Source organism: Tursiops truncatus, chromosome 5, assembly GCF_011762595.2.
Source record: "Tursiops truncatus isolate mTurTru1 chromosome 5, mTurTru1.mat.Y, whole genome shotgun sequence".
NCBI lineage: Eukaryota > Metazoa > Chordata > Mammalia > Artiodactyla > Delphinidae > Tursiops > Tursiops truncatus.
The window spans coordinates 35,446,779-35,462,229 of record NC_047038.1 but is presented as its reverse complement, the minus strand read 5'-3'; the positions used below and the strand labels follow the sequence as shown (position 1 = coordinate 35,462,229).

At 36.5% G+C, this 15,451-nt stretch overlaps 1 long non-coding RNA gene across 2 annotated transcripts in view; it reads left to right on the top strand.

The window, feature by feature from the left end:
- LOC117312468 (uncharacterized) overlaps positions 1-15,451 on the top strand; it is a 264,175-nt gene that overhangs the window by 158,189 nt on the left and 90,535 nt on the right. For both annotated transcript variants that reach the window (XR_004526801.2, XR_012331927.1), the window contains exon 3: positions 3,527-3,565. This is a non-coding gene — a long non-coding RNA (uncharacterized lncRNA). The remainder of the gene's footprint in view (positions 1-3,526; positions 3,566-15,451) is intronic.

The window sequence follows — 15,451 nt, the reverse complement described above, 5'->3', positions numbered from 1 at the left end:
TCTGTTGTTTCATTTGCAGATATTTACTCTCATTCTGAGGGTTGTCTTTTTGTCTTGTTTATGGTTTCCTTTGCTGTGCACAAGCTTTTAAGTTGAATTAAGTCTCATTTGTTTATTTTTGGTTTTATTTCCATTGCTCTAGGAGGTGGGTAAAAAAAGATCTTGCTGTGGTTTATGTCAGAGTGTTTTTCCTATGTTTTCCTCTAAGAGTTTTATAGTGTCTGGTCTTCATTTAAGTCTCTAATCCATTTGGAGTTTATTTTTGTGTATGGTGTTAGGTAGTGTTCGAATTTCATTATTTTACATGTAGCTGTCCAGTTTTCCCAGCACCACTTATTTAAGAGGCTGTCTTTTCTCCATTCTATGTTTTTGCCTCCTTTGTTGTAAATTAGGTGCCCATATGTGTGTGGGTTTATCTCCGGGCATTCTGTCTTGTACCATTGATCTATATTTCTGTTTCTGTGCCAGTACCATACTGTCTTGATTACTGTAGCTTTGTGGTATAGTTTGAAGCTGGGGAGCCTGATTCCTCCAACTCCGTTTTTCTTTCTCAAGATTGCTTTGGCTATTCGGGGTGTTTTGTGTTTTCATACGAATTGTAAAATTTTTTGTTCTAATTCTGTGAAGAATGGCATTGATAGTTTGATAGAGATTGCATTGAATCTGTAGATTGCTTTGGGTAGTATAGTCATTTTCACAATATTGATTCTTCCAATCCAGGAACATGGTATATTTCTCCATCTGTTTATGTCATCTTTGATTTCTTTCATCAGTGTTTTATAGTTTTCTGAGTACAAGTCTTTCACCTCCTTATGCAGGTTTATTCCTAGGTAATTTATTCTTTTTGTTGCAATGGTAAATGGGAGTGTTTCCTTAATTTCTCTTTCTGATTTTTCATTGTTGGTGTATTGGAATGCCAGAGATCTGTGCATTAATTTTGTATCCTGCAACCTTACCAAATTCATTGATTAGTTCTAGTAGTTTTCTGGTGGCATCTTTAGGATTTTCTATGTATAGTATCATGTCATCAGCAAACAGAGACAGTTTTACTTCTTCTTTTCCAATTTGTATTCCTTTTATTTCTTTTTCTTGTCTTATTGCTGTGGCTAGGACGTCCAAAACTATGTTGAATAAGAGTGGTGAGAGTGGACATCCTTGTCTTGTTCCTGATCTTAATGGATATGCTTTCAGTTTTTCATTGAGTATAATGCTTGCTGTGGGTTTGTCATATATAGCCTTTATTATGTTGAAGTAGGTTCCCTCTATGCCCATTTTCTGGAGAGTTTTTATCATAACTGGGTGTTGAATTTTGTCAAAAGCTTTTTCTGCATCTATTGAGATGATCATATGGTTTTTCTCCTTCTATTTGTTAATGTGGTTTATCACATTGACTGATCTGTGTATATGGAAGAATCCTTGCATCCCTGGGATAAACCCCACTTGCTCATGGTGTATGATCCTTTTAATGTGCTGTTGGATTCTGTTTGCTAGTATTTTGTTGAGAATTTTTGCATCTATGTTCATCAGTGATATTGGTCTGTAATTTTCTTTTTTTGTGATATCTTTTTCTGGTTTTGGTATCAGGGTGATGGTGGCTTCATAGAATGAATTTGGGAGTGTTTCTCCCTCTGCAATTTTTTGGAAGAGTTTGAGAAGAATTGGTGTTAGGTCTTCTCTAAAGGTTTGATAGAATTTGCCGGTGATGCCATGTGGTCCTAGACTTTTGTTTGTTGGAAGATTTTTAATTACAGTTTCAATTTAATTACTTGTGATAGGTCTGTTTATATTTTCTAATTCTTCCTGGTTCAGTGTTGGAAAATTGTACATTTCCAAGAGTTTGTCCATTTTTTCATGGTTGTCCATTTTTTTGGCATATGGTTGTTTGTAGTAGTCTCATATAATCCTTTGTATTTCTGCAGTGCCAGTTGTGATTTCTCCTTTCTAATTTTATTGATTTGTGTCCTCTCCTTTTTTATTTTTGATGAGTGTGGCTAAGAATTTATTGATTTTGTTTATCTTTTCAAAGAACCAGCTCTTAGTTTAATTGATCTTTGCTATTGTTTTCTTAATTTCTATCTCATTTATTTCTGCTCTGATCTTTATGATTTCTTTCCTTTTACTGACTTTGGGTTTTCTTTGTTTTTCTTTCTCTAGTTGTTTTAAGTGTAGGGTTAGATTATTTATTTGAGATTTTTCTTGTTTCTTGAGGTGAGATTGTATTGCTCTGAACTTCCCTCTTAGAACTGCTTTTGCTGCATCCCGTAGGTTTTGGGTTGTCATGTTTTCATTGTCTTTTGTCTCTATGTATTTTTAAATTTCTTCTCTGATTTCTTCTATGATCTCTTGGTTATTAGGTAGTGCACTGTTTAGCCTCCATGTATTTGTGTTTTTTACAGTTTTTTTTTACTGTAATTGATTTCCAATCTCATAGCGTTGTGGTCAGAAAAGATGCTTGATATGATTTCAGTTTTCTTAAATTTTCTGAGGCTTGATTTGTGACCCAAGATGTGTTCTATCCTGGAGAATGTTCCATGTGCACTTGAGAAGAAATTGTATTCTGCCACTTTTGGGTGGAATGTTCTATAAATATCAATTAGATCTATCTGGTCTATTGTGTCATTTATAGCTTGTGTTTCCTTATTTATTTTCATTTTGGATGATCTGTCCATTGGTGTAAGTGGGGTGTTAAAGTCCCCTACTATTATTGTGTTACTGTTGATTTCCCCCTTTTATGGCTGTTAGCATTTGCCTTATATATTGAGGTGCTCCTATGTTGGGTGCATAAACATTTATAATTGTTATATCTTCTTCTTGGATTGATCCTTTGATCATTATGTAGTGTCCCTCCTTGTCTCTTGTAACAGTCTTTACTTTAAAGTCTATTTTATCTGATATGAGTATTGTTACTCCACCTTTCTTTTGATTTCCATTTGCATGGAATATCTTTTTCCATCCCTTCACTTTCAGTCTGTATGTGTCCCTAGGTCTGAAGTGGGTCTCTTGTAGACAGCATATATATGGGTCTTGTTTTTGTATTTATTCAGCCAGTCTGTTTCTTTTGATTGGGACATTTAATCCAGTTACATTCAAGGTTATTATTTATATGTATGTTCCTATTACCGCTTTCCTAATTGTTTTGGGTTTTTTTTTTTTGTAGGTATTTTTCTTCTGTTGTGTTTCCCGCCTAGAGAAGTTTCTTTAGCATTTGTTGTAAAGCTGGTTTGGTAGTGTTGAATTCTCTTAGCTTTTGCTTGTCTGTAAAGCTTTTGACTTCCTCATTGAATCTCAATGAGATCCTTTCTGGATAGAGTAATCTTGGTTGTAGGTTTTTCTCTTTCATCACTTTATGTATATCCTGCCACTTCCTTCTGGCTTGCAGAGGTTCTGCTGAAAATTCAGCTGATAACCTTATGGGGGTTCCTTTGTATGTTATTTTTTTGTTTTTCCTTTGCTGCTTTTAATATGTTTTCTTTGAATTTAATTTTTGTTAGTTTGATTAATATGTGTCTTGGTGTGTTTTTCCTAGGGTTTATCCTGTATGGGACTCTGTGCTTCCTGGACTTGGGTGAGTATTTCCTTTCCCATGTTAGGGAAGTTTTCAACTATAATCTCTTCAAATATTTTCTCAGACCATTTATTTTTCTCTTCTTCTTCTGGGACCCCTATAAGGGGTCGAATGTTGGTGCATTTAGTGTTGTCCCAGAGGCCTCTGAGATTGTCTTCAATTCTTTTCACTCTTTTTTCTTTATTCTGCTCCTCAGCAGTTATTTCCACCATTTTGTCTTCCAGCTCACTTATTCGTTCTTCTACCTCAGTTATTCTGTCATTGATCCCTTCTAGTGTATTTTTCATTTCAGTTATTGTGTTGTTCATGTCTGTTTGTTTGTTCTTTAGTTCTTCTAGTTCTTTGTTAAACATTTCTTGTATTTTCTCAATCCGTGCCTCCATTCTATTTCCAAGATTCTGGACCATCTTTACTATCATTACTCTGAATTCTTTTTCAGGTAGATTGCCTATTTCCTCTTCATTTATTTGGTCTTGAAGATTTTTACCTTGCTCCTTCATCTGTGACATATTTTTTTGCCATCGCATTTTTTTTTTTTTTTTAATTTTATGATGGGATTGTGTTCCTGTCTTACTGGTTGTTTGGCCTGAGGCTTCCAACTCTGGGGTCTGTAGGCTATTGGGTAGAGCTGTGTCTTGGTGCTAGATGAAGAACTCTGTGAGACCTCACTCAGATGAATATTCCCTGGGGTCTGAGGTTCTCTGTTAGTCCAGTGGTCTGGTCTCAGAGCTCCCACTGCAGGAGCTTTGGCCCAACCCCAGGCTTGTGAACCAAGATCCTGCAAACCACTGGGGGCAGCAAAAAAAAAAACAAAAACAAAAAAACAAAAGTTAAAAATAAAGTTAGACTAGGAAACTAACAGATATGTTAGGGAGAATATAAATATAAAAATATAGGTGAATCAACAACCAGAAGGTACATCAGTACCACAGTAGTAAAAAAGAGGAGGAGGAAAAGAAAAAAAAGGTGGGGGAAAGGCATTTACTGTGGAGGGTGGGGCCAATGCTCAGGACCCACAGGGCTATAAAAGGCCCAGGGGGCTGTGGGGGATGGGGCTTAGGCTCAAGGAACAGAAGGGTCCCAGGCGTGGCCCCCACCCCTGGCCTCAGAGAGCAGGGGACCTCACCTGGGAGCCCAGCAGGTGTCCTGGGCTCAAGGACAAATGCTTTCCTCTCCTCTCTTGCTCCTCCAGTCTGGGAGGGCCCCTCCTGCCTGCCTCTCTTGATCTCTCCCACCTCCCTCTATGTCCCCAAGGACCCATGCAGCCTGGAGGGGGGTCTGGAGGGCAGGGGACCTCACCTGGGATCTCAGAAGGCTTCACATGCCCAAGTGGGCGGGGCAATCACCCTCCACTCCTCTCCCGCTCCTCCCAGAGGGCCCCTCCCGCCTGCCTCTCCTGATCTCCCCGGCCTCCCTCCTATGCCCCCAGGGCCCATGCATCCTGGATGGGGCTTTGGAGGGGGGATACCGGTCTGGGAGCTCAGCAGGCTCCACGGCCCAAGTGGGCCAGGTGATAGCCCTCCTCTCCTCTCCCATTCTTCCTAGAGAGTCCCTCCCACCTGCCTCTCCTGATCTCCTCAGACTTAGGGGTCCTGATCCTGTCTTGCCTCCACTTCTCCTCACTACTCAGTCCCCCTACGACCTACCGGTTCACTTTGGGGTTCCTCCCATCTCCTTAGGCATCAGAGTCTACCACAAGTGGCTGGCAGGTGCCCTAGCTGTGGGGAGATGCTAACTCATCATCTTCCCACACCGCCATCTTGACTCCCCACCTTCCCCCTTTTAAAATGACCTGTCATTATAGTTCACATTTTTTCGATAAACTGTCTTTTCTGTCTTCTAGCTATTTTTCTTAATAGAATTTTCATAGACAGTTCTTCAAGTTTGCCTTTCAGAAAAGACATTACTACATAAATTTTTCATTTTTAGGAGGTATAATTCTCAGAAAAATGACATTTTTAAAGTTTGCACGTCCATGAAATTTGGGTAATAAAATTTTATTTACTTAAACATGAGACAGAATTACCCCTGACAACTTTTCTAAGAATTTTATGACTCTCATTTCAGATTTTTTTTTCTGAAAGATATAAGCTTTCTCCAACAATTTAGTGCATTTTCCTAACAATATTCCACTTCTGCCCTTGGATTTGCTGATAAGGCACAAAGGACTTTCTGTGGTGCTGTGAAGAACTTATTCCTCCATGTGGGCTGTGCACGTTGCAGGACTGTCATCACTGTTATCACCAGGAGGCTCCTAAAACACTTAGGATAGAGGACAGGTTTTCACTTGGTTTAAGCTCTTCCAGTTTCTCATTAGGACCTTCCTTGCCATTAATCTTCAACCCCTTCATAGAATCCTAGTTCCATTTGTTCCTGAACTCCTCAGATGTTCTTCTGCTTTTACTCTCAGCAGTAGAGCCCAATGAGACTCCCTTTTGTGTTACACACATGGCTCATAAGAATATTGTAGATGTACTTGTAAACTACCATTGTCAGCTTTTCACCCTGATAAAACATATAACATCTCTACTAAAAAATTACACTTTCAGTCATCCCTGTTTTCAGACAGTATCTGGAATGACAAGATAAAAAATGAACCCCAAAGAAAAGGCCTTCTAAGGTGATATTTAAAACAATATTTGCTTAGAGGAAAAAACTGAACTGAACTGAACAGTTTCCTGAATTGCTTTTCAAGAGAATACACTGATTACTTTAACAAAAACATTGCTTTTTATCCTCATTACCTAGAAAGAAAACCAGAAAGTCTGAAGGCTCTCCTAAAAGATGTAGTAGGTTGGGAAAGTTGCTATATCTCCCTGAAAGATGCATCTAAATCCACAGCCTTATGAGCTAAGCATAATTGTTAGTTGTTTATTAAATATGATAATTAAACATGGGTAATTTTTATTTCTTATCTGTCCTGGCACTATTTTCTAAATCCATTTTATTTTATTTTTTAATAAAGTGTTGGATCAGTGGACATCTGTCAGTATTAGTTGGGAAATTACTCAGAGCCAGCAGTGAACTGATAATGAGTTGATATTTTTTAGGGTGTTTAAAACTTTTTTATCAAGATGTAGAGACATAGAGTAAAATGCACATAAGTGTATAGTTCAGTGAGTTTATAAAAAGATATACAGTGAATATATCCTAAGCAGACAGTTCAACAAATTTTAAAGATATGTATATAATATATAATCACTAATCAAGATATGAAAGATTTCTGGCATCTCAGGGACTTCCTCATGCCAATGTCAAGTCAATAAGACTGTCACCACAAGGAAACCACTTTTCTGACTTTTATCACCATAGATTAGTTTTGCCAATCTTTGAATTTTAAATAAATGCAGTCATACCATATGAACTCTTTTGTGTCTGGCTTCTTTGACTAACCATTAATTCTATGGCATTTATTTATGTTATTACATGTACTAATACATTTGTAATTTTTACTGCTGTATATGTATGAATATACCATAATTTATTTTACCATTCTACTGCTATTGGTCACTTGGATTGTCTCCAGTTTTGTGCTATTACAAATGAAGCTGCTATAAGTATTCTCATACAAGTTTTTTGGGGGGAACATGTGTACTCAGTCGTCTGGAATACACACAAGGTGTATACACAAGTGGATACCCAAGACTGAGTGTACGTGTCCAACAAAAGCCTTGTACAAGAATGCTTATAACAGCTTTACTTATGAAAGAATAGGCATATATTTAGTTTTATTTTCAGTATTTAAATTTGTTTAGCCTTTATAGAGACTGTCATTTGTCTATTTTTGCTTTTGCTGCCTGTGCTTTTGGTGTTATATCCAGGACATCATTGCCAGGACCAATGTCATGAAGTTTTTCCTCTATTTTTTCTTCTAAAAGTTGTATAGTTCAGGGCCTATATTTAAGTCTTTAATCCATTATGAGTTGATTTTTGTGTGTGGTGTAAGGTGACAGTCCAATTTCATTTTTTTTTTTTTTTGGCATGTGGATATCCAGTTTTCCCAATACCACTCGTTGAAAAGACTGTACCCATCTTGTATTTTTAGTAAGCTTGTTGAAGATCAGTTGACTGTATATGCATGGATTGATTTCTGGGCTCTCTATTCTGTCCCATTGGTCTATATATCAGTCTTTATGCCAGTACCATACTGTTTTAATTATTGTAGCTTTGTAATATATTTGAAATCAGAAAGTGTAATCCTTCAATTTTGTTCTTCTTTTTGGGGGTCATTTTTGGTTCCATACAAATTTTAGATTTTTTATTTCTGTTTTTATAAAAAAAAATACCATTGGAATTCTGATGGAGTGCAATGAGTCTGTAGATCAATGGACAGTTGAACAATATTTTGTTTTCCAATGCATGACCACAGGATGTCTTTCCCTTTATTTGTATCTTCAATTTCTTTTGTCAATGTTTTGTAGATTTCAGTGTGCAAGTCTTTCACCATCTTAGTTAAATTTATTCATAAGTATTTTATTCCTTTTTGTGCTATTGTAAATTAGATTATTTTCCTAATTTCCTTTTCAGATAGTTCATTGTGGTGCATAAAAACAAAACTGTTTTTTGTATGTTGATTTTGTGTTCTGTAAATTTACTGTTTCTTTATTTGTTCCACCAATTTTTATGGAGTGTTCAGTGTTTTCTGTATCTGAGATCCTGTCCTCCACAAACAGGAATGATTTTACTTCTTCCTTTCTGATTTGGATGCTTTTTATTTTCTTTTTCTTGCCTAATCTCTTTGGCTATGACTTTTAGCACTATACTGAGTAGAGGTGGTAAGAGTGAGCATCCTTGCCTTGTTCCTGTCTTTGAGAAAAAGGTTTCAGGTTTTCATTGAGTATGGTATTAACTGTGGGTTTCCATATATGGCCCTTATTATGTTGAGGTAATTTCATACTAAAAATCTTCTGCATAGCAAAGGAAACAATCAACAGAGTAAAAAGGCAACCTACAGAATGGTGCTAAGTATTAGTAAACTTTGTATCTGATAAGAGGTTAATTTCCAAAATATGAAGAACTCCTACAACTCAACAGTAAAAAAAATCATTACCTTGTTAAAAATGGGCTAGAGACTCGAATAGACATTTCTCCAAAGAAGACACACAAATGGGCAACAGGTATATGAAAAGATACTCAATGTCATTAATATTAAGAGAAATGCAAATCAAAACCATGAGATAGCACCTCACACCTGTTAGGATGGCTATTATCAAAAAGAAACAAACAAACAAAAAAACAAGAGACAACAAGTTGGTGAGGATGTGGAGAAATTGGAAGCCTTGTGCACTATTGGTGGGAATGCAAAATGGTGTGGCTGTTATTGAAAACAATACAGAGATTCCTCAAAAAATTAAAAATAGAACTACTGTATAATCCAACAATCCCATTTCTTGTATTATCCAAAAGAATTGAAGTCAGAATCTCAGAGATATTAGGGTTAGTGCTGTCCATTACAGCACTATTCACAATAGCCAAGATATGGAAACAACCTAAATGTTCGTAGATAAATGAATGGATAAAGAAAATGTATTATATACATACAATGGAATATTATTCAGCTATTAAAAAGAAGGAAATTCTGCAATATGTAATTATGTGGATGAACCTGGAGGACATTATGCTAAGTGAAACAAGCCAGACAAAGAAAGTCAAATACTGCATGATTCCACTTGTATGAGATATTTAACATAGTCAAATTCATAGAATCAGAGAGTGGAATGGTGGTTGTCAGGGGTTGGGGTCAGAGGGAAATGGAGAGAAATCAATAGGCATAAAGTTTCAGTTATGCAAGATAAATAAGTTCTAGAGACCTGCTGTACAACATTGTGCCAGTGTACTGTATCATACACTTGAAAATTTGTTATAATTTATAAATAGTATAAATAGCTCTTATGTTGTGTTCTTACCATGATAAAAAAAAATTTATATAGCTCTTATGTTAAGTATAGCTAAGCTATACTTAGCTAAGTATAGCTCTTATGTTAAGTGTTCTTACCACGATAAAATTTAAACAAAAAAGAGATTGCCATAGATTTCAAAATGGTTGTACCAATTTACACTCCCACTAATTCATGAGTTTCTGTTGCCACTCTTGACAACACCAAATATTTCAATCATATTAATTTTAGACATTCTGGTGGGTATGTAGTAACATATCCTTGTTAACTTTAATTAGCATTTTCCTGGTGACTGAATATGTAGAGCATCATTTCACATGCATTTTGGCCATGTAAATATCCTTATTTAAAGTATCTATTTGAGTCTTCTCATTTTAATAGTGTTGTTGCCCTACTAATTACTACATTCTTTGTTTTTTTATTCTTATTAATGTGAAAGAATTATTTATGTATTTTAGAAACTACCATTTTGCTTATTTGTATAGTCTCCTCCCAGTTTGTGGCTTCTTTTTTTTCCCACTTTCATTGTGTATCCTTTGGAAGCATGGAAGTTAAGTTTAGTGAAGTTGAAGAAATCTATGTATTCTTATGCCTTATATAAGATATCTTTCTTGATCCCTTCAAAATAAAGTAATAGATGTGCATTTTTCTTTCAAACTTTTAAAAAAGTTTAGCTTTCATATTTGTCTTTAATTCACCTGGAATTGATTTCTGTATATACCATAGAGGTAGAGACTATGTCCATGTATATTTTTCCATTAGAATATCAGTTGTTCCAGCATTGGATATTTAATGGACTGTACCCTATCATCAGATTTGCAGTACCAAGCCTGTGGAACATTGGATTTCCATAAAGGTTTGAGTATGTCCCTAGATTCTCAACTGTCTTTTCCTGTGTCAGTATAAGGCTGTCTTAATTACTAAAGCTTTATTATAAGTCTTTATGTTTAGAAAGAAAATCCTTGCTATTTTTGGCCCCTTGCTCTTTCATATAAATTTTAAAATTTGTTTGTCATGATATAAAAAGAATAATAGGCATTTTAATGGGAATTGTATTGATTCTATTAATCATTTTAGAGAAAATTTATATTTTTCCAGTTTTCTGTCTCCCAGCAATGAATTTATTACGTCTGTATTTATTTAGGACTCCTTTAATGTCTTTCAATAAAGTTTCACAATTTTATTAAGTTCTTATACATCTTCAATTATATTTATTTTCATATTTGTATTTTTTGTTGCTACTGTTAATAGGAGCCATATTTATTACATATTAAATTTTATAGTTTGATTTTTCATGTCTTAGCTAAAAGAATAGTCAGTAAACATTTTTTCTATCAAATCTACTAGAAATTAACCTATTATTCAATGTTAAGCAGTTTACTGAAACTTCTGATATATTTTATTAAGCTAAATTATTATTAAAATAAATAATAATATTAAAAATTCTTATAAAAGGAGTTCTCATGATTCCAATTAGAGAGTTAAAAATGAAAGTGGAAATCAACAGAAGCAAAACCTTTGTACAATGCTTTTTCTTTAGTATATTGTCAGAGGATGTTGGAGGTTTCAGAACTACTTAAAAGAAAATTTCTTTCTACATACTCCTTTCATTCTTCTTCATACTCCTTTTTGGAGATCCATATTTGTTAAAAGTACCTGAAGAAGTTAGAATTGGCACTTTAATCTGTGGACTAATTATCGTGGTTCTGTTGTTTTAAAATATTTTTTATTTGCGTTCAACTTCACCGGTACACAGCACACTTGACAGAGAGTTGGATTTTTATTTTTGAGAATTCTGTATTTAGGCTATCATTCAAGTTCCAGGTTGCTGTATTTCCTCCTGATGTTGTCACAGAAATCTTATCAGATATCAATATCACTTTACATTATGATTGACTCCTAACACTGTATTTCCAGATAACTACTTTACCCATTAGACTGTGCTCACATGTTACTTTAAGCTTTCTACACTAAAATCACAGTTATAGCCACCCTTCATTGTCCTTACCTAATCCTAACTAGTTCCTAGAGACAGAAACTAATTTTTCTGGAGAGGAGAGGTGTAGGTGAATATTTAGGGTGAGAGTGTTCAGGGAAGAAGGCACAGAAAGCCCAAAGACTCAGAGATTAAAATGTACAAGGAAGCCAGGATGGCTCGAGGGGAATGGGCAGGGAGAAAGTGGTAGGAAATTAGGTCAGAGAGGCAGTCTGGGGTAAGCTGATCAAAAGCCTTTTAGGTCAGGATCACACAGACATATGCACTTTCAACTGCCTTGCCTCTCTTTTGTTTGTTTGTTATTGTTTGGAAAAATCATAGTTCAGTTAAATAAAAATCTGTGTCTACTTCAAGCCTGAATTGCTTTAGCTGAAATCTGGAGAAAAACATGAACATTATTCTGACTGATCTTGTTTTAAATCCATGGTCACCTGCTTCAGGTGAGTGGGATCAAGAATTCTGACATGAACTTGTTAACTATGAGATGCTTATCATAAATTCAGGTGGAGGTGTAGGATTGGATAAAAAGTGTGGGGTGGGAGATGTGTGGTGATGGTAAAAAGTTGGCAGTTACTTCTGTGCAAATGGCATGTGAGGGAATAAACATGGCTAGAAAATAGTCCAAAGACCGAGTCCTCAGGGACACCAAAATTTAGAATGTAAACAGAAGATGCAGCAAAGGAGCCTAACAGGGTAATGAGCTGAGTAAGAAGTAAATCAGGGGTTTTGGGCATCCTAGAAGTCAAGTGAAGACAGTGTTTCAAGTAAAATGAAGCGATCAGCTGTGTCAAATACTGTCGGGAGAGTTGGATAAGAAGGGATTGATCATTAGATTTGGCAATGTGGACATCTTTGCAGGGGCAAGTCTAATTGGGACAGGTTTGAGAGGATATGGGAAGTGGATAGGTGGAGTTTGCAAGTTTGAACAACCCTTTCAAGGAATATTGTTACAAAGGGGGTCACAAATAGAGTGGTAGTTAGAACAACATATAGAATCTAGGGAGGATGTTTTTTAATGGGAAATATTATAACATGTTTGTAAGATGATTGTAATAAGCCAGTAGAGAGTGTGAAAAAAGTGGTGATAAGAGAGAAAGGGTATAACTTCAGAAGCGAGTTCTTTGAGTAGGTGAGAGGAGGGGGGATCCAGTGCCCAAGTGGAGAAGTTGGCTTTAGGCAGGATCCCAGAGAGTTTGCCTTTGTAATTGGACATTCCTGATAAAGGGAATAGCATGAGCAAAGACCTTGTGTAGTGGGAATGAACATGATCTGTTTGAGAAACTGAGACAAGAGCTATGTGGAAGGAACACAGAGAGAAAGAGGGCAAGTGGTTGGCACTGAACTTGGACTGGTAGGTATGGGACAGGCTATACAGGTCCAGGTGTCTAGGCTGAGCTTATTGGTCTTAATTCTAACATCAATGGAAGCCATCAAAGGGTATTAACCATGGCAGAAGTATGTGTGACATGGTCAGATTTGGCTGTATTGTGAACAGACTGGAAGTGGAGGAGTAAATGAATGCATGAGAAACAGTGGTGTGCTGTTGCTTTGGTTTAGGTGAGAGATCATGGTAACCTGAGAGAGTGGTCAGACTGGAGATGGTGAGAAGTGGAATATTCCAAATATATTTAAGAGGTAAAAATCAAGACTTGTTGATGGATTGGATATGGAAAATGTCAGAGAAGAAGGAAAATTCCTTCTTCCTTTTAGGTCAAACTGCTTCTTACCTGTTAAAACTCAGTTCAGATATCCCCATTCAGGTTAGCATTTTCTAACCATTTCAGTAATATTAAAACGAGGTTCATGTCCTTCAGGTTCTTTTGGCACAATATTCAGATCTCTTTATGGCCATAAGGTAATTTCTCTGCTGAAGTAACTATCTTCAATTAACAGCAGGCTTCTTAAAAGCAGTGACCACACTTCATTCTTTGTATTCCAACATGTGACATCACATCTTTTAAATAACAGTGCTTCAGTTCTGAAAGATTTCTTTAATACTTCTTTTCTTAGTTTAGAGCAACAAGATCTGAAGTGTAAAGGGGCTCTGGAAACATGGTAATGTCTCTAAAGAGACTTAGCTCTACACCATAGAAACCACAACATGGTTGGGGATGTACAGGGAGGGAACATGTCACCAACACACAATTGCTATCATCTTTAATGTAACCTTCCACTGAAGAAGGATAAACAGCATCACTAGATTCAGTATGAAAAGAGTGTGATTTAAGGAGCTTCTGTTAGGTCAATCTCCTAAATTCTGAAAAGCAAGGTGAGTCATTCCCCTAGGACGAGGATGAAAGAAGTTTGGTAGTAGGACATTCCTGACTATAGAACTACAAAAAAGAAATGTAGTTGTAAACCTTTCCAGGCAGCTCACTCTTCCTGGGCCAATCCCACATTTGTGGAAATAGCCAAACAGATGTCTAGATGGAGCAGGACATATTCAAAGAAAAAAAAGATGAAATATAAGCAGGAAAGAATCCACAGAGGATCTATAAAAACAAAAGGGAAAGTGAAATGAAGAAAGGAACATAAGCAGAAGGGATGTTGAAATTTAAAGGTAGTGATTTTATTGTCTAGTTTTTAAAAAATGATATAAGTGGGTCTCATTAACAGCGCTTGTGTGTTGAGATTAGACTTTAGGGTAGGGCACATTATTTTCGCTAGTTGTTCTCAGGTATTAACTAATAGTTCATATTTTTTTATATAAAAAGACAAGTCCTATCTAAATTGAAACCTCAGTCTCTCTTGCATTTCCAACCCCCACTGTGTCCCCACCTCAGCTCAGGCCAGACCTTGCAGTCCTGCAGAGAAAGAGGGTGTGATCTGTCCTTTCCCTCTTTCCACCTGTTCTTCCACTCCCTCCTCACCTCACCACATCCTTTCACCTCCAGCGTTGGGACAGGGAGGGGCCTAAGAGGAAATGGTACTGTTGTTATTTGGCTTTAGGCCCTCTGTCTGCCAGATGCATAAAAGTTAGCTTGCTTTTATGGGGCCTTTTTGTGGATTCTTGAAGAACTCTATCTACCCAGCTTGGACCTTGGATACTCTACTTCCTGATGCATTGATGTCTACCAGCTTCTCATGGCTCTTGCTCAACAGCTGTTGAGGTGGCATAGGCCATGCTTCTTCTTTCTGCAGGTTATTATCCACAGCCGACTATTATCCTGGAAGGACGTCCATTAAAGGCTAAACAAGCCTGGCTAAATTTCAGGGTATCCCTTTTGGTTTGTGGAAGTTATGCATTTTCATGCTCCTCTGCCAAGCTCTGGAAGTTCAAGCCTCTCCCCTGTACAAGGGAATATTTGTTGGAGAGGATAGTGTCAGGCCTGGGACTTTGAAAATTGCAATATATTAAAGCTATCATATCTATTATATTTCATAATTATGCTTTTTTATGATTCAAGAAACGTTTTCTCTAGGTTTGTGAGATGTACAATTAGACTATTCAAAGCATCCGCTACAGAAAGTAAGTAACTTCAAATGAGGGCAGTCCTAAGGAACAAAGTCCTTCTTTCACACACATGGGAGAAGAGAATGAAATTTAGGAACAGTCGTGGAAGTTTGCAATTCTTATTAAAACTAAGTTTGAATATGTACTAAACTGCAGAGCAGAGGATATAAAAAGCAGAGTAGGAAAACATTTTCTGTTGTACTTAGCAAAACTTAAGGAGAAAGATAGAATTTGGTGAACAGCAGAAGAAAACATCTTGATCTATAGGAGTGCATACTGGGTCACGTAATTAATTATCAAGCCAGCAAATATGTAGATAAGTGGCAGTCCTAATTTATGATCCACTTAGGAACAATTAATGATAAAAAGAGAATTAATTGAACTATGTCTTTCTGTAATTACAGGCTTAATTCTCTGTTATATCTTTGGGCATATGTGCTTGCAGCAGGCTTTGCATTTTTTGGAAGGCAATTGAAGGGTGCCAGAAAGACATCTCCAAAATACCTCTACCACCCAGATCCTATAATTCTTAGCATTTC